The 19,905-nt window shown below is 36.1% G+C and overlaps 1 pseudogene; it reads left to right on the top strand.

Annotated features, from left to right (window-relative positions):
- Positions 1 to 11,003: 11,003 nt before the first annotated feature.
- On the top strand, positions 11,004 to 11,728 carry LOC149154200 (GDP-mannose 4,6 dehydratase 2 pseudogene; annotated as a pseudogene).
- The last annotated feature ends 8,177 nt before the right edge of the window (positions 11,729 to 19,905 follow it).

The following is a 19,905-nucleotide window of genomic DNA, read 5'->3' as shown; positions in this document are numbered from 1 at the left end:
GAAATATTTTCATGAGTGAGTAATCAAATGAAGTGTGACATTAGATATATACAAGTCAATTGGGTACATTTTGTAGAAATTAATGTGTAGATTCAAAATTGCTCATGAAAGTTACTAAATCACAATACTTGAAGCTACAATATTGATTTGCGGAAGTTAATTCACCATATAGAACATAAATTAGAGAAATGAAAAATGAAACATCACACATGCACAGATATTTATCTAGGGGAAAGCAACTACTCAAAACCCCTTCCTATCGGTATTACATTAATCATAGAAAAGAGATGAAATACATATGCTTGCTCAAGTCTGAGCACACCCTGCAAGTGTATAGCCTATCCCTTTGCCTGACTGACTGACTTTGGCCAACATTTAGCCAATTTTCAAGCCCTCCAATCTCCTATTTCCTTGCATTGTTTCTCCAGGAGATTGTCCCCTATTATTTAGGATTTTCCCACTATTGAATTGTGCAATTCCTCTAGGTCCTTCCTCTGACTGCATGCATCACATGTACACCTAGGAATATGCTACAATTTATAGTACATTGCCTTGGAATCTCCATCTAAAATGGTAACTCAAATTCTCTGCATGCAACAATTATTTTGGGCTGATTGTAACTGGTTGATCACTGAGTGTGGTTGAAGTTCCACTTCCACAACTTGACCTCTAATAGTTCTTCTAAGAGTTAGAACTAGTTTAACTGACAATACCTCAAATTAACTATATAGATGGCTACAAATTAGCAATCAATTGAAAGGAAAACAACCTTCATCTTGTTTCACAGTTGCCATGGGAGAACCAATCATCCCAACCCACAAGAGAACTAATCATCTTGTTCCATAGTCACCACGGGGTATCACAGGGGAAGGTTGAACCTGTCACCCTATACATAGTGCACCACCAGGGGAGGGTGAGTCACCCTGTGGTTGTATGTCACTCCAAGAAGTACCTTGCACCTCCCTGGAGCTCCTAGAGCTCAATGTGTGTATTATACATGACCCTCATAAGAGGGTCTCTGAACGACACTAAGTCGTTCTCAGAAAGTCAATAACTTGACCTTTCCCAGGGGCTTCATCAAAAATGATGGTGACATGCTCATCTGTACCGATATGTTGGAGCCTTCTCGCTCATCGACTTACCATATCCCAGATAAGGTAGTATCTCATGTCTATCTGCTGGATCAATCATCGAATATGGGATTCCTCAACAATCGAATCCCCCCTGGTTGTTACAGATAATCACAGTGGTATTCATCATGTGTGCAAACAACTCACTAAAGAACTTCCACAACCAGGCAACTTCACACAAGGTCATACTCGTAGCTATGTATTTGGTCTTAGCGATGCTCAAAGCAACAGTCTTCTGCTTCCTGCTCATCCATGATATCGAAGTAGAATCCAAAGAGAACCAGCACTGAGAAGTGCTCTAGTGGTCCTCCACACTGCCTGCCCAGTCAGCATTCGAATAATCATGCAGCTTCATATTTACGGCAGTGTATCTCAATCCATGAGAGATTGTGCCCTGAAGATATCTCAGAAGATTCTTGGCACCAATCCAGTGAGGCTCAACCAAATATGAGCTCACTATGCTAACTACAAAACATATATCTGGACGGAAGTTCACCAAGAACATCAATGCAAATGAGTTTATGAAACTCAAAGGCATTTCCCAAATCTAGTTCGGCATCATCACCATATAAATTTTGAAAGTTAAGATCCTTGAGGTAGTCACAGGCTTGCAGTTTATCATTCCAAATTTGGATTCCAACTCCCTCTTACTTCTACAAATGAGAGGGTATGCACCTGTTAGAAAGAGGTTGTCCTTAGAAAGTGTCAGTATGAGAGGTCTATCATCCACAACCTTCAAGCAAAGGTTTGGATCGGCTTCACTCCTAGTGAATCTCAACTTCATCAGATAGTTATCAATCCTCTCATACTATGCCCGAGTTGTTTTGCTTCAAGCCATGGATGACTTTCTTCCACCTACATACATGATATTCCCGATCATGAATCTCAAGCCCCTCGGGTTGTTTCAAACCTGTGGACCTACTATATGAGGGGAATGGTCCCCTTGTAATATTTTCCTTCGGTACATCTCAGACATGTACCTTCATGCTCCTTTTGAATTCAGGCATCCCTGTCACCATCTGACTGACATCGGGTAGCACCCCATAATAAGTAGACCTCCAGTGCTATAGATGAGATGTGACAACTAACATGGTCCCTAATGGACCATCCTGCAACTTGATACAAATGCAAACCCTGAACTCAAAAAGAATCTTTGAAATCCTATTTTCAAATACGTACCTTTCCATCGATGAATGCCACCCTGAAACCTTTGAATTCCATTGCCGAAATGGACACCAGGTTCTTCTTGAAATCAGGTACATAAAAGAGATTATGTAAATGAATCAAGTTACCCTCATTCAATTGAGGGGTAACATTTCCTACACCCTTTTCGGGATAGGTGGCATCGGCTCCAAGTGTAATCCCACGACTGTTTCCATCTCTTACCAAATTCAAAAGAGAATCCTTCTATCTGGTGAAGTGCGTTGAAGCACTACAATCAATAAGCCAGATTCCCACAGAATCTAGAGGAGAGGGCCAATACAAGATAACTTTATCTTGTCAGAAACAACTTTCTCTGAAGAGTCGGCCATTTTCTTGATGACCTGCATTACTTGTCATTCCTCTGATCATTGAAGATGTCCCTGGAATGATTGTTATCATCATAAGGTGATGTGTCCCTTCCATTCAGACACTCCTTCACATAATGGTTGAACAAGACATTTGCCTTTCTTTCCACCCTTAGATCTGGACTTCCCAATGAAGTGATCTTTAGGTAGGCCATCATAAGCTTCCGCTGCGCCATTCTGATAATGTTCTTTGCTTCAATTTCACCCTACGTGAATTTGAAGAGGGATGAGGAATCCATTGATCCATTTTTCCTTTCCCAACTATCTTCGATGATTGCTCTTTCACTCTTGCTTGGGCATTGTCTTCACCTCAGCTCTGGTACCATGTTAAGTTTAGGTATGTTCTATGCTTAGAGCAATTTATTTTAATTTTCACAGTTAGCTCAATATCTTTTCCACATTAGCAATCACATCAGCATTAAAGTAAATTGTAGATAGAACATAAACATAAATCGCAGAAGACAAGCCAAGACAAGAGGACACAAGATGTAGCGCTAGCCAGGGACAAACCCCAATGTCAGGAAACCCTTCATCAATTCTTCTTATATGTTCTTCAATAGTTCAGCAAAGAGAAAGAGAGAGATAGTACATTTACAACAGAAGTCAACACTTTGACTTATCTAGATAAGAGCATAGATCATCTCTAAGAAGATGATACATGAGATCAATTGAAGACATGTTGCTTCAACTTATTCTCCAAGGTGACTCCTTCACCTATCATCATGTTGCATCTCATCATCATGTTGCACCTCACCATGTTGCACCATACTGCACCCATCATCACAATGCTCCATCTCATCATGCTTCATCAATCATGACAGTACCCATCACTGTACTGAATCATGTACTATCATGTGCCATTGTTGCACCTTGTTTTGCCACCATGTGCTTGCTGCACCTTGCTTACCATACTGCTGTCCCAATTGCTATTGCAGCACTATGTCTTGTTGTTGTCCCAATTGCTATTTCAGCATCATGTCTTGTTGTTGCCCCAATTGATATTGCAGCACTATGCCTTGCTGCTTCTTTCATACTGCTGTTCTTCACCTTTTAGTTGTTGTGACCATGATGACTGGTTAGGGCACCAAACACTGTTGTAACAATCCTTCAATAGTCAACAAAACAACCCTAAAATCTGTGGTCCTCCTTGTGTAGGTGTTCTCCACTTCGTTGAAGGTGTAGGGCACAAGATAGCCCTCAAATCTGCCTACGCTACCCTTGGCTGTGGTGGTATGGCCTGTGGCCTACCACACATCAATCTTGTAGGTTTACGGCAGCCTTCACAAGGGTTTATCCCACACAAAATAGTCCTTAAACAGTTGTGGTTTAACCTCCAACCCTGCGGCCTTCTCTGCTCATCAACCAGCCCTTCAACGCATTAGAAACAACCCTTAAACATGCCCTAGAACAGTCTGTTGTACCTCAGCAACTCAGCCTCCCCTTTAGGAATGCCCACATTGTCCTTAAGTTGTCTCTCCTTGTTGCAGTTAGGGCATTTCTCTTTGTTGCGGCTAAGTCTACTAAACCTGTGGCTAGGGCTCTTTAAGGCCTCCACATGACAATGGATCTTGTTGCGTATAGAAGCTCTCCTAAACAGTGGTAGATCTCCCTTCTTTGTTGCGGTTAGGGCATCCTTTAGGCAACGTATAAGGGCAGGTTTGGGCAGTGTATAGGAGCCCCTTTAGGCTATGTATAGGAGCCTCTTTATTGCGGCCAGATCTCCTTCATGACTGTGTTTTAGGCTTCCTCTGGACAACGTATAGCTAGGGCATCATTATCATATTCATGTCTGCGTTTTAGACCTTTCTCTGGACAGCGTATGGTTAGGGCATCCTTCTTGACCTGCGATTAGGGCTTCATCCTCTTAGATTTCTCTTGCCACTAAAACCCAAAAATAGTGGAGAGAAATCAAGAGTGAAGTGTGTGTCTAAATGAATATCAAGTCATCTCCTTTTATACTAAAACATTGAGCACATGTTTCTTGACTTGTAGCCATGTATTCTGCTTCTGCCGAGTTGAGTGCCACAAATCTTTGCTTCCTATTGTACCAAGAAACTGTTGTGGACCCAACACTGAAAATTCCACCTGATGTACTCATCCAATCTAATGGACTCCCCACCCAATCCACATCTATGAATCCACACATATTCACTCCCTCTGTTCGTCTATACCAAAGTCCAAACTAGGTAGTTCCTCTAAGGTATCATATAACATGCTTAGCTGCCCTCCAAAATAGTTTGGTTGGCCTAACCATAGCTTGGCTCAGCTAGTTGACCACAAAGCACATATCTGGTCATGTGTTCACAAGATACATGAGTGAACCCACCAACTGTCAGTAAATAGTCGCATCCACTTCCTCACCTGAAGTGGCATGCTCCTTCCTGCAATTGGTCATTGGAGGAGTCTCCATGGGTTTGCACTTGTCCATGCAGAACCTCTAAAGTATCTTGTTGCAATACTTTCCCTGAGAGACAAACAGTTCCTCATCACCTTTACATACTTCCAATCTGAAGAACTATTGCATGAGACCCATATACTTCATCTCAAACTCTCTTGCAAGGTCCTCCTTGCAAGATCTGATCAACTTCTCATCACCAGTCAAAATCGATTCATCAACATATAAAACAATAATCAATAATTTACCTTCTGCTAAAATGTGATAGGGGCTTACATCTGCTTCATTTTTGGTGAAGCCCAAACCAGTGAGATAGCTATCGTTCCTGGTGTACCAAGCATGGGATTCTTGCTTGAGACCATACAATGCTTGCTTGAGTTTGCACACATGAGACTCTCAATCAAAAGTCTTAAGGCATTTTCATTGCTCGATATACACCTCCTCCTCAACAACTACATTGATGAATGTTGTTTTCACATCCATCAAGTGGATCTTCCACCCCACCTGTGCAACCAAAGCAAGGATTGATCTAATGGATGAGTACATTGCTACATGAGAAAAGGTCTCCTCATAGTTAATCCCCTTAACTTGAGAGTACCCCTTGGCCACAAATCTTGGCTTGTACTTTTCTATGCTTCCATTTGTTGCATGCTTCACCTTGAAGATCTGTCTAGAACCCAAAACCGATTTGTCTACTGGTCTTGGGACTACTTCCCAAACACTATTCTTTATAATGGATCCGTACTCCTCCACCATTGTATCAACCCATACAAGTATCTCTATTTCTTCCTCGAAAGAGGATGGCTCAGTCTCTACTAGCTTAGTCATTAGAGCCATGCAACTACTGTACTGATATGGTGACCTTCTCTGCCTACACTGATTTGAAGGAGCACCCACATTCTCCCTCACATCCTACACAAGTATTTCTTCTTGCCCTCTTGACTAGATTTTGCATTGGATTGGGATTTCCTCCCTTTCCCGTTCTTTTCCTTTCTAGCCAAGGCAAATTTCTCTACATCCTCGCCCTTGGATGAAGTCTCGTCTCTAGTATTTTGCCTTATTTCCTCTTGTACCAAATCAAACCATAGGCGTTCCCAATTTTGTATTTTCTCCCTCCCATTCACCGAATCTTGGTAGATGTGCCAGCTCTTAGGAAGGCCTAGAAGGGCTAGGCTTACCAAATCATCCTCTGCTACAATAACACGAACTTAACCAAGTTCATCATGACATTGTGTGAACCTACTCAGGTACTGTGGAATGGTCTCGTTCTTCTGCATCTTGATATTTTAAAGTTTGTCCTTACATTAGGGGAATTTTGAGGTCTAAAATGGGCCTCCTAAGGAAATTATAAAATAATAGTGAAAATAATAAAATAAGATTAGATTACATTATCAAATTTTATAGGAAAAAAGAACAAACTATTTTTTCAACTCGTATTTTCAACTTATCCCCCTATGGGTTTACTCAAATTTTGAGCGGCAACACTCGTTGGATACAGAATTTGATTCCTCGTCCAAGGAGTACCCATGTTTCATACTTTCGATGGACCCCACTACACGAAAAAACAAGAAATACATGAAAAACATGATTGAAATCATGTTTTTTCATGTATTTCTCATTTTTTTTGTAGCAGGGTCCATCGAAAGTATGAAACATGGGTACTCCTTGGATGGGGAATTAAATTTTGCATCCAACGAGTACTCTCTCTTGAAATTTGAGTAAAACCTTAGGGAGATAAGTCGAAAATATGAGTTGAAAAAGTTGTTTTATTATTTTATTACTTTTAAATATTTTTATTTTTTTACTCCAAAAATGGTGAATCATCCCCCATGGTTGACATTATCAGCTTGAATCCTATTGGTTCTTATAAATTTTATTTTGGTTGTACATTTTTCTTAGGAGGCCCATTTTAGACCTCAAAATTCCCCTAATGAGCGCAAACTTCCTGTGGTCACCATTATTCTAAAACAAATATGTCAATGCATGCCACATTGCATACAGAGTCTCTTTCCCATGGAGATTTGAGACAATATGGTGTTGTATTCCCTCCAATATGATTCCCCTTACCTTGGCTACACACTTCTTCTATTCTTCTAGATCAGATGTTGCTAGTTTTAGAATATCATTATCAATGAATTCCTTCAACCCATTATCTTCCAGCACTGCCTCCATGCAGTCCTTCCAAGAAACATAATTCGAGCTTCCCTCAAGGGCATACTCGAGCCTTAGTCCATAGAAATCCATCCTTCTAGCTCTGAAGAATTGATCCTGCAAATCTGATCCTCCTGCAATAACAACTTCGAAATCTCTGCTCTACAGTGAATCTAACTCTGATACCATGTAGAAATTAATGTGTAGATTCAAAACTGCTCATGAAATTTACTAAATCACAAGACTTAAAGCTACTCTACTAATCTACGGAAGTTAATTCACCATCTAGAACACAAATCATAGACATGAAAAAGGAAACATCACACATGCATAGAGATTTATCTAGGGAAAAATAACTGCTCAATACACCTTCCTATTTGTATTGCATTAATCAAAGAATAGAGATGAAATACATATGCTTGCTCAAGCCTGAGCACACCCTGCAAGTGTATAGTCTATCCCTCTGCCTGACTAACTGAATTTAGCCAACACTTGGCCAATTTTCAAGTCCTCCAGGCTCCTATTTCCTTGCGTTGTTCCTCCAGGAAAATGGCCCCTATTATTTAGGAATTTCCCACTATTGAATTGAGCAATTCCTCTAGATCCTTTCGCTGATTGCATGCACCACCTTTACACATGGTAATAGTACACTACCTTGGAATATCCATCTCAACTAGGTAACTTGAATTCTCTGCATGCAACAATTATTTTGGGTTGATTGATCAATTAATTGGTTGATCACTAAGTGTGGTTGAAGTTCCACTTCCACAACTTGACCTCCACTAGTTCTTCTGATAGTTAGAACTAGTTTAATTGAAAATAACTCAAATTAACTGAAATAGATTGCTACAAATTAGCAATCAATCATACTGAATTGAACTCAAGCTTCCCCAACTCGAATTAACTGAGTTAACTGAGTGACAAGTGCCATGTCACCTCAGTTAACTACCTCCAAGATTTCTGCTGAAATAGAAATTCAAATTTTCTCTAGTTTGACCAAGGCAAAGTCAAACTGAGATTTTCTTGCTGCATTTTCAACACATTTACCCCAAGGGACACGTCCCTTCATGAGTTGGGACAACTTGTCCATTTTTAGCATACATGAAGCCTAATAGAAAATCAATTTTTTATTTTTATTTTCATAAATCTTCTAAGCCGACTTAGCATGACTCTTGGCATGCGGGAATACCTCCCAATGCTACACAAAAATCAACACATCTTTGTGTCTCCCTCTCTCTCTCTTCCCCTTCTCTCCCCCCCTCTTTCTCTCTCTCTCCCCTCACTCTATCTCCCTTGTATCTCTCTCTCTCTCTCCACCTCTATCTCTCTATGTCTTCGGTCTTCCCTCACTCACTCTGCCCCTCCAACTCCATCTCTCTCCCTCCCTCTCTTTTTCTCTCTCTCCACTTATTTCTCTCTCTTCTTTTCTCTTTCTCCCTCTCTCTCTCACCTCCATTTCTCTCTCCCCCCACCATCACTCTCTCTCTCTGTGTCTCTCTGCCCTCTAGCTCTATCAATATCTCCCTACCTCTACCCCCACACCCCCTGCTCTCTCTCTCTCTCTCTCTCTCTCTCTCTCTCTCTCTCTCTGGCGCGCCACCACCCCGCCGCCACCCCCCGCGCCCTCTCTATTTTTCCCTCCCCCCACTCAATCCATATGATCAAGAATTTCCACTATGTATAATCAATAATATATGTAAGTTCTAATATAATAATACTTATAATGGAGATGATTATTATCATAATATATTAGAAAAATAATATTCGCTATTATACCAATAATAATATGTTAAAGAAACAATAGAATGTTACATTTTACGTTATAGACAGGTGAATTTCTTCTGATTAAATTGGGATCTCTTTGCCTTAGATTTTACATTTTACATTTTATAATAGCCTAGATCCATCTTAACTCTAGATCTACCAAGCACTGAGAGGGATCAAATCTTTTGAGGTGCAAACCTCTTTTAGAGTGAACTTGATATTCGATGGGAACTTGGTAGATCCAGAGTTAAGATGAATGTAGGTTGGTTTAGTTCCCCCCATTAAGTAGGCTATATTCCACATGAATATCATGTGTTCTCATAAACCTACAGCTCAAAAACCACTGGTAAATTGACTGAATCAAGTTTACCTTATTTTATTTTGAAGTTATTTTTTTTTTAATGTAGCATTATTTTTATTTTTATTATTTTTGTTTACAGGACAAGATAGGACATGAAATTACAACATCTTTGGGTTGTAGAGCACCTATTGATGCAATTATATTTTACAATTTAATTTTTTAATGTGAAATGAGTTATGTTTTTTCAGCGTGTGGTATTGATAATCCATGGTATTGGCCTATGGTATTATACCAAAATTTATTTACAAGTTAATAATATCCATGGTAAAGTAGGGGTGAATATACATGGTTAAGAATCTTGTTAGGTTGTAATATTAAGTTTTTATGTACTTATTAATTAAATTTAAAAATGGTTACAGAGTCATTATTAGTCCTTGCCAAGGCAATACTCTAGCAATTGACCAACTACCTTACATATTTTATGCCATAATTTATGATTTTTAGATATTTGTGTAGTGATTTTTTATTCTTAAGCTTGGCCGATTCAAAATAAAATCCTTGAAAATAGCTCATACTGAGGGAAATAATACATTTACCATCAATCACTTCCCACCATAATTTAACAAGCCTTTGCATAAAAAATAGATAGGAATAATATGGAAATAAATATACTTACAAAGTTACTTCTCTCTATTATTTGTGTTTTCCTTCGCACTTATGTAGGAGTAAAAATACAATTTACTTATCTACTTCACATATCAATTTATTAGTTCCTACCAAAGCAAGACTATAGAATGATTTTCCTATCGACCATTATTAATTTAGCATTGACCAATGAAAGTTATAATTATTTACCCAATTGTTCCAAGATCATAATGTCTAACTTGAGTTGTAGGGACTAAGCTATCCTACAAAACAAAATTACAATATAACAAATTAAATTTTATTATTTTTATTACTTTAACTTTTATTATTAATTGAGCACACATTTAAATGTGTACACTCATTTCGAAACACTACAATATCTCCCCCATTATGGACTCTATATTAATTTTAACCTTTTATTATTTTTTAATTGAGGACATATAAATATTAAATGTTAAATATTTACAAACATTTACAGCACTACAACATTGCCCCCATACTAAACTATAAAGTGTCTCTCAACAAGCTTAGTTTTGTTTCACCCTACCCCACATAACATTCCTGCATTGTTCTTTCACCTCACCCTTACACAACATGCCCAGTAATAAAATGACAACACATCCACATAACGCATTACACAAATAATGGTGATCAAATACTTTCCATTACATAAGGAAGACTAACAAAACACACATCTACACAAAAAAACACTTTTCTTCAAACACACATTAAAAAATTAATACCAATAAAACACGCACCTACACAACAAAACACTTTCCTTCAAACATGCATTAAAAAAAACCAAGACATACCCCTACACAACAAAACACTTTCCTTCACATATACATCCAAAAAAAAATCCAATTTTAAATGGTGAAACACCTTCCCTCGCCCCTAGGATATGAACTAGACTTGTTTCATATACACTAAAAATAAACCGTTTCATATATGCTTAAAAAAACCAATTTTAAATGTTCAAATACCTTTCCTCACCCTTAGGATATGAACTTGATTTGTTTCTATGAAATTGCACTAGGTCATGACAACCCATGATAACCACCATCTATCATGTGGGTGTCCCATTCGAGAACCCAAATTACACTGTTGATGTTGTAGCCAAGGGGGCACTGAACCTCCTTAAAGTTGTGAGAACCCACATAGAGAACAGAAGAATGAAGGTCAAGTATTACAAAGTACGATCCTTTGAAATGTATGGTGCCACACCCCCACCCTAGAATGAGAACATCCCCTTCAACCCTAGAAGCCCTTATGTAGTCTCCAAGCTTGCAACCCATTGGTATTCTATCAACTACAAAGAAGCATATGGAATGTTTTCCTACAATGAGATCCTCTTCAACCATGTGTCCCCAAGGAAAGGTGAGAGCCTTGTGACAAGGAAGATCACCAAGGTTGAGGGGAGGATCAAGATTGGGCTACAGAAGAAGTTGTATTTGGGTAATCTCAAGGCTTCCAGGGATTAGGGATTTGTTGGGGACTATGTGGAGGCAATGTGGTTGATGTTGCAGCATGATAAACCTGATGATTATGGTGTTGCCACTGATGATAGCCATACCATCGAGGAGTTTCTAAAGGAGTCCTTTGGGTATATGGGGTTGGATGGAAGGATCATGTGCAGATAGATCCTAGGTATTTCAAGCTTGTTGAAGTTGATAATATGAGGGGTGCACGAGTTTCTAAAGGAGGCCTTTGGGTATGTGGGGTTGGACTGGAAGGATCATGTGTAGATAAATCCCAGGTATTTCAAGCCTGCTAAAGTTGATAATCTAAGGGTTGATTCATCCAAATTAATAATATATTTGAAACTTACATTTTTTTTTACCTTAGTTGAGTTGTTTCGTTTCATTCAAGCCTAGAATTCCACTTCACCCCAGATAATTTTTTTCTACTATCTTTTATTTTATTTGATGTCTTCTATAAATTAATAAAATAACTTTTTTGTGCAAATGTGGAACTCACAAAGCATTCAATGTAAATATTCTATATCTCACTGCTGCTCCAATTTTTAGTGATTTTTGAAAAACTTTCAACTTGTAAATTTACAAGATTAAGTACCAAGTCAGAAAGGAAACTAATAGTCTATTTAAAGTATGTGAAAGGTTACTAAATTTCCAATAATGACAAGAAATGTAGAATTGTTCCAATTTATATACAACTTATGCAATTAATTACAAAATGGAAAGATGTATCGTATATATATACAATTATTTTACTAAATGTTAATAATATATTTAGATAGGTATTTTTTTTTCAATGTAATATGTTATTCATTTTATCATATTGTTATTTATTATTTGATAATTTATATGGTAATTTTACTAAATGTGAAAAAGTAAGTATAGATTTAGAGATGCAAAATATTAATATTTGAACCTTCATCTATTAATATAAAAAATAAAAACATAACATATATAATGTAAATTTAAAATATAAATTTTAATCATGGAAGAATTAAGAGATAAAATTAAAATTAAAATATAATTTTTGATTACTCTAGAATTATTATTATTTTCAAAAAAATAACCTTATATTTTTTATAAAATTGTTATGTTAATAGGTGTTTTACAATTTAGTACAGAAAGATGTTATATTAAAACCACCCCTCAGCTCAAAATGAAATCGGTTGATTGGACCGGTATGAATACAGCGTAAGCGATTAGCATTGATTCAACTAAGATGACCTGTCAAGCTAACAACGTGCGCTTGGAGTAAAGGCAATCATGCCGTGGACCTATTTTCTTCCGTCCATTGCGCATCACCACCCTGTTCACCCTATCCACTTAGCACGTCTCTTAAATTATTACAAAAATTATTGCCACTACCTCATTTGTTAACTACTGATAAACTTACATATTATTTATACAGTTAGTTAGATTTTATTTTTATCGTAATTTGTGATATATTGATAAGTAATAAAAATGTTGACTGACTATCAATAAAGTCGTAAAGTTAATGGATGCTATAAAGTTTTTACGTAGTTGTTAAATTTTAAAATCTAAGTGTTTTAGACATTTTTATGGTGCTAATCCATTTCCATCATCAAAAATATGATTGTCTCTATAATATTTTTTGAAATTTTTTTGCCCAAATTCTAACCACTTTTAGTCGTCCGGACAATTCTTCAGCCTCCACTTTTAGACTTCTAAAATTTTATTTCAGTATGATACATCTAAAAAATAATATATTTTAATTATTATTTTTTGGTTAATAAAGTCAGTGTAAAGTAATTTATAATGTTATTTTTTTTTGAATGATTTTTACAAAACATTTTACGGTATAAATCTTGATTAAATTTGATAAAATAATATTAATTTTATTCTCTAAATTATATTTTAGATTATGAATTTATACAACATAAACAATGTAAAGTTCAATATTAGTAGGTAAAGAAGCTCAAATTTGAGATTTCTTACCTAATTGAATTAAGTTAAATAATGTGTATATTAAAAAATATTACCTAATTGAATTTAGTTAAATAATTTGTATATTAAAATATATTTTTATTTAAAATAGGGGTTGTGAAAATGTTAAAAACTTATTATTAATATTTTATATTTGTGAGATTTGGTTTTAAAAATATTTGTGAGATTTGGTTTTATTTAATTATTATTTAGGAGAGATGTTAAATTTATCTATTTATTATTTGAAAGGGATTATTAAAATGTTATACTTTACATGGATAAGATTACTATATTTTCATCTAGATTCACGTTGTCATTAAAGTTCTAAATTTATAATTACTTTGCAAAATTAAAAGTAAAAGTTAAATTTAAACATGTAAAATTTTGTTAATTCATTTGAGGAATTAAATAGATTATAATTTTATTAATATTTTATGATAAATTATTATACAATATAATATTATTAATTATGTAATGAATTTTGAATAAAGATTAAATTATATTTATAATGGAATGGATTTTGCTCAAGGATTAATTTAAGGTATGGTTTTAAAAGTATAACTTCTCAACTTATAGAATTGATTATATAGAGAGAGAGAGAGTTACTTATAGAATTGATTATATATATATATATATATATATATATATATATATATAGTGATATAGTGTTAATTCTATATTGATTATTAAAGAAATTATATATCTTTCTCCTACATATAGTATACAATTAAAATGTTTGAATGATTATGAACATGTACTTCATTATAACAGGTCATAAATTCAAAGATAAGTACTTTAACCTACAAAAGTTCTCATACATTAAGTTTTCTTTTCTTAAATTGAAATTATTATTAATATCAATAATATGTATGCATTTTAACTTATAAAAAAAATCATTTTAAATACAAATCTCTCATAAATATAAAATTATAATTATATATATAAATCATTCGTATAAATAATTTTGATTTTTCTTAAAAATGGTAAAAATATTATGTTCACACATAAGCTTATATCATTATTGCATAATAAACAAAAGCCACCATCTGCTACCATGTGGCTCTAGTTTGAATTTGAATTCGTTTTCTTTTTCATGTCCTCATTTTGTGGGTGCACTAGTAATTAATCTTTAAATTAATTAAAATATGTTTTCTTCTATTTCATGCACATTTCCAAATGCATTCATTTTTTAATGACTTTTAAATAAACTATATTATTTTTAATTTTTATCAAATGTGCAATAATATATATGCTAAATCAATTACTTTTGCATTTATTTACCTTTCTCAAATATAAATAAATTCATATGATAATCAAATTGTTTTTCCATATATGCATAATAACTATGACAAATACCAAGGGTGTCATTGTGTCGATAAGCACTCTCCAACCCAGTATGGTATATATGTTGTAACGTAATGCCTTGTTTAACATTTTAACTCGGTCAAATTGCATAAAAATAAAAAAATCACCCTAGATCCATCTTAACCCCATATCTATCAAGCGTCGAGAGGGATCAAATCTCTCGAGGTGTAAACCTCTTTTTTTGGTGCAAAACTTGACGAAAGGTTTGCACCTTGATAGATTTGATCCCTCTCAGTGCTTGATAGATTTGAGGTTAAGATGAATCTAGGCCAGTTTCAATCGTGTGTGGTCACACAAAAATTATTGAACATCTAATTATCCTGATCATTTTAAATATGCTAAATATGTCTAAGATTAATATGGTCATTTTAATTTTAAATTTACTTTGTTCCCTCAGTTTTTTGAGATGACATAGACTGTTAATAACTTGAATGATGAAAAACGATTAAGTAAAATTTTTGAATGCAAAGTGATAATGTAAGAGTGTTAAATGATAGAAAATGCGAATAATAAAAATGTAGTCAATTATAAATAGTCTTGATTGTGATCAATCTCAAACTATTTTCTTCTACTGTTCTTATTGTCACACCCGTTAGTTTTTCAATTTTTTCATATCAATCATATGAAAAGGGTAGTCCAAATTGTATACTATTCAAATATTTAACTCGATCTATTGTAGTAAATGTCATACCTTGTCTCTCCTGCTCTTGAATATTAATAACTTGAATGATGAAAAATGAATATAATAAATTTTTGAATGTAAAGTGACAATGTAATAGTGTTGAATGATAGAAAATGTGAATAATAAGAATGCAGTCAATTATAAATAGTCATCATTGTGATCAATCTCAAACTATTTTCTTTAATTGTTCTCATTGTCACACATGTTAATTTTTCCATCTTTTCATATTGATCATATGAAAAGGGCGGTTGAAATCATAGACCATTCAATTCTTTAACTCGGTCTATTGTAGTAAATTTCATGCATTGTCTCTCTTACTTTCCAATATTAATAGTAGCTTTATCCAATTTCAATCATTATGACTTATGGAGTGTTAAACACCAAGTAAGTGTCAATGCATCCAGTGTAATCAATCAAATAGTATTACAAATCAACATCTACACTGAAATAAATGCATCCCAAAATATTCATGGCTTTTTAAATCCACCTTCTTTGAACTTTTGTAAAATCCTTACTTCTTCTTCCTTTGTCGCTAATAATGTCCATTATTATATAATACTATACAATATCTATATTTGGCTATGTGTATCTTGTTCTTCTTCACTGTTTCTCTCCTCTCCACCTTTGTGTCTATCTCCCTCCCTCTCTCCCGCATTCTCTCCCTCCCTCTCTCTGCCATCTCTCTCTATTCTCCCCTCTATCTTTCCCCACCATCTATATCTATATCTCCCTCCATCTCTCATTATGTCTCTCTCTATTTCACTCCCCCAAACACACACGCTCTCTCTCTCTATTTCTATCTATCTCTCCCTCCCTCCCTCTCTTTGTCTCTCTCTTCTTCCCTCTCTCCCCCCTCCATCTATATATCTATCTCTCTTTGTGTCTCCTTCTTTGCCTCTCTATATTAGCCCCCAAACATACACAATCTCTCTCCATGTCTATTTGTCTCTCTCCCCCTCTCTCTCTCTTTCTCTCTCTCTCTTCCCCTTTTCTCTCTCTCTATATCTTCTCCTTCTCTCCCTCACTTTCTCATTTTATCTCTCTTCCATCCCACCCTTCTTTCTCCCTCACCCTCTCTCCATCTCTCCCTTGTCATTCCCTCTCTCTCTTCACCTTCCTCTCTCTATGTCTTTCTTCTTCCCTCCCTCTCTCCCCCCCTCTAACTCCATCTCTCTCCCCCTCCCTCTCTCCTTCTCTCTCTCAAGTACTCTCTCTCCCTTACTCTCTCTCCCTTTATCTCTCATCTCCCTTTATCTCTCATCTCCCTTTGTCTCTTCCCCCATCACATACACACACACTTTCCCCTCTCTCTCTCTCTCTGTCTCTGCCCTCCAACTATGTCGCTTTCTCTCTCCCTTTCTCCTTCTCTCTCTCACTCTCTACCCTCCATCTTTCTCTCTTACCCTCCTCTCCCTCTCCTCTCCTTCTCTCTATCTTCTCCTTCTCTCCCTCTTCCTTCCTTCTTTCCTCTCTCCCTCACTCTCTCTCCATATCTCCATTGTCACTCCCTCTCTCTCCACCTCTATCTCTCTATGTATTTTTTCTTCCCTCCCTATATCTCATACTCCAACTCCATATCTCTCTCCATCCCTCTCTCCTTCTCTCTCTCAATTCCCCTCTCCCTTCCTTCCTCTCTTTCCCTTTATCTCCCAAATCACTTTGCCTCTTCCCCCCATTACTCTCTCTCTCTCTCTCTCTCTCTCTCTCTCTCTCTCTATATATATATATATATATATATATATATACCCTCCAACTCTATCATTATCTCCCTATATTTCTCCTTCTCTCTCTCCCCCTCTCTTCCCCCTCCATATTGTTGAATTTTCTACAAGATAAGCAACAAAAACCAATTTTATGATTTGATAATTATTACCTAATTATCTTTTAACAATTTATCTTTTATGTCGTTGATATCATTGAGCAATTATACACATAAACTCTCAACAATAATGCAACGAAAATAATAATATCATAAAGAGATAACCATGCACAATAGAGACAATAAATTTTCCCTAAGAAACCCAAACTTGAGATAAAACCCAACAACTTTGCTTCTAGGAGAAATTATTCATCAACAAGGTTTACAATTCTAAATTGCCTAGAAATCTATGCCAATAACCAAGTCCAAAATTCAGTTAATGCGTCCTCTATCTTCTCCAACATGTGTCTTTTATAGAAGAAATATGACCATGAGTGAGTGATCAAATGAAGTGTTACATAGTATATGTATACAAGTCGAATGGGTACATTTAACACAAGGGACACATCCCTTCATGAGCTAGGCAAACTTGTCCACTTTGAGCCTACATGAAGCCCAATAGAAAATTGAATTTTTATTTTATTTTCATAAATCCTGTAATTTCCCTGGGCCATTCACCTCAGGTTAAAGTCTTTTATGACACTACTAATTCCTTCTAGACTCTTAGGTGAATGTATCCATTTTCCCTAGTCAAAGTCCTTTATGACTGAACTAAAGTACTTTATGGCTTTAGGAGATGGTCTACGCTAACCCTATAGAGATATCAATCTCCCTCTCAACAAGGGAGACATTTTGCATCTCGCCAAGCTTTTCTCTGAAGTATACAATCTTCAATCTAGACAGAAGCTTAGTGAGAATGTATGCAACTTTCTCATCTGTGTATATGTATTAAAGCTCCACTACTTTCTACACAATGTCTCAGATGAAGTGACCTGATCAAGGAGTCTTGCAAGAAGCGTCTAGAGTCACACTATTTCATGAATTGAGACACAGATTGTGATATACTCGCCTCTACTATGTTGAGTGTGATAGTAGTATGCTTCCTTCTAAACAAAGATATCATAGTTGATCTAATGCAACAAATTGATGTGCTCTTTTTGTCCTCTACACTCCTGGCCTAATCTGAATTTGTATATCCTTGCAGCTTCACTTTACCACTTGAGACATATCTCAAACCATATCTATTGTACCACGTAGGGACCTCAACCATTCTTTGTTGCAATGATCTAGGTGGATATTAGTGGCCACCCGCCTATTCCACTTGGATCCTCACCATTGTTTCTTTCAATTTTTCAGTTTCCTTAATTGTAGCACAGTTTACCATTTTTGGCAGGTGGATATTGGTGGCCACCTGTATGTTCCACTTGGACTCCCACCATTTTTTCTTTCAGTTTTTCAGTTTCCTTAATTGTATCACTGTTTACTATTTGTTGGAAATCACGATTGTCATTAGACCAAAACTCGCATGTGTGAGTCAATGATTGCATCGCTAGAGATAAGGATCCAAAAGAGGTGGTTATTCCATGTCATGAAACACATGGGGAGCGTTGGTTTATCCAATGTCCAACAATATGGCCCCCCAACGTGAGTTGGGTGTGTATCAAACTCGTGACCTATGCTATGATACCACTTGTTGGGAATCACGATTGTCGTTAGACCAAAACCCATAAGTGTGAGTCAACTATCGCATCGCCAGAGATAAGGATCCACAAGAAGCGATTATTCCATGTCACAAAACACATGGGGAGTGTTGGTTTATCCAATGTCCAACACTATTTTTGGTAGTTTTTTGGCTTTTGAACTTCCAGAGCCATTTTGAGGCCCTAAAAGACGTTTTTTTTTGGAAAACAAGTAAACATGAGTATGTGATTGAAATTTGCAGTCAAAAGTTATAGTCCTTAGATAAATATTTCTAATAAGGTATCATGCGTGTCAAACAAAGATCGTATGTCAAAGTTACGACCCCAGGAATTTGATGTACCAATTTACCCCAACGGGACCCATAGTTTTGGCGCTTCATCTCCTAGGGTTAGGTTTTTTGATGTTTATGGTTTTCCATTGTTTCTCAATAATAAATAGGCCTTTGAGTCTCATTGTAACACAGTTCAAAGGCATGTAGCAACAACATCTCTTCTCATAGATAAGCTACCATCGCCCAAGCTAGTTTATTTCCATTTATGTATGTAAGCATATTTCAGTCCTTTGATATTAATGAAATGAAGTTTTATTTTTGCTGCATATATGCGTTTATGTGTCTATCTGTATTTTGTTACATTCCTACGTAATTCTGGATTAGTGGTATCAAAGAGGTCTTCGTTTTTCTCTATTTTTCTTTGCATGTCCCCAACGAGGTCAAGCTATAAGGAGTTAGGGCTCGAATTGGTTGAACCGTTGCAAGACCAGTCTCGCAAACCCCGACAGCCTCCCATGGTGGAAGAAACAAAAGACAAGGGGGCAGGAGATCCTTTCAAAATATTGCTTGAGGAAGCCCTCGAGTGACAAATGAATTCGATGATGGATGACTTTGCCCAAATCCTTCGGCGTCTACCCACAGACGACACATCTTCATCCAAAAACCACTTTGTAGGCGCCACTCCTTTTAAGGTACAAGTTAACTTTGACATTCCCATATTTGAAGGACAGATAGATGCAGATGTCATAGATAGATGGTTAAATCTGTTGGAAGGATGTTTTCCAATTCATGAATTTTCCAATCGAGAAAATAT

Source organism: Pinus tabuliformis, chromosome 9, assembly GCF_031772625.1.
Source record: "Pinus tabuliformis cultivar Carrire ecotype Pingquan chromosome 9, CPIR1, whole genome shotgun sequence".
NCBI lineage: Eukaryota > Viridiplantae > Streptophyta > Pinopsida > Pinales > Pinaceae > Pinus > Pinus tabuliformis.
The sequence above is the reverse complement of the archived record's forward strand: the minus strand, read 5'-3'. Positions and strand labels throughout refer to the sequence as shown.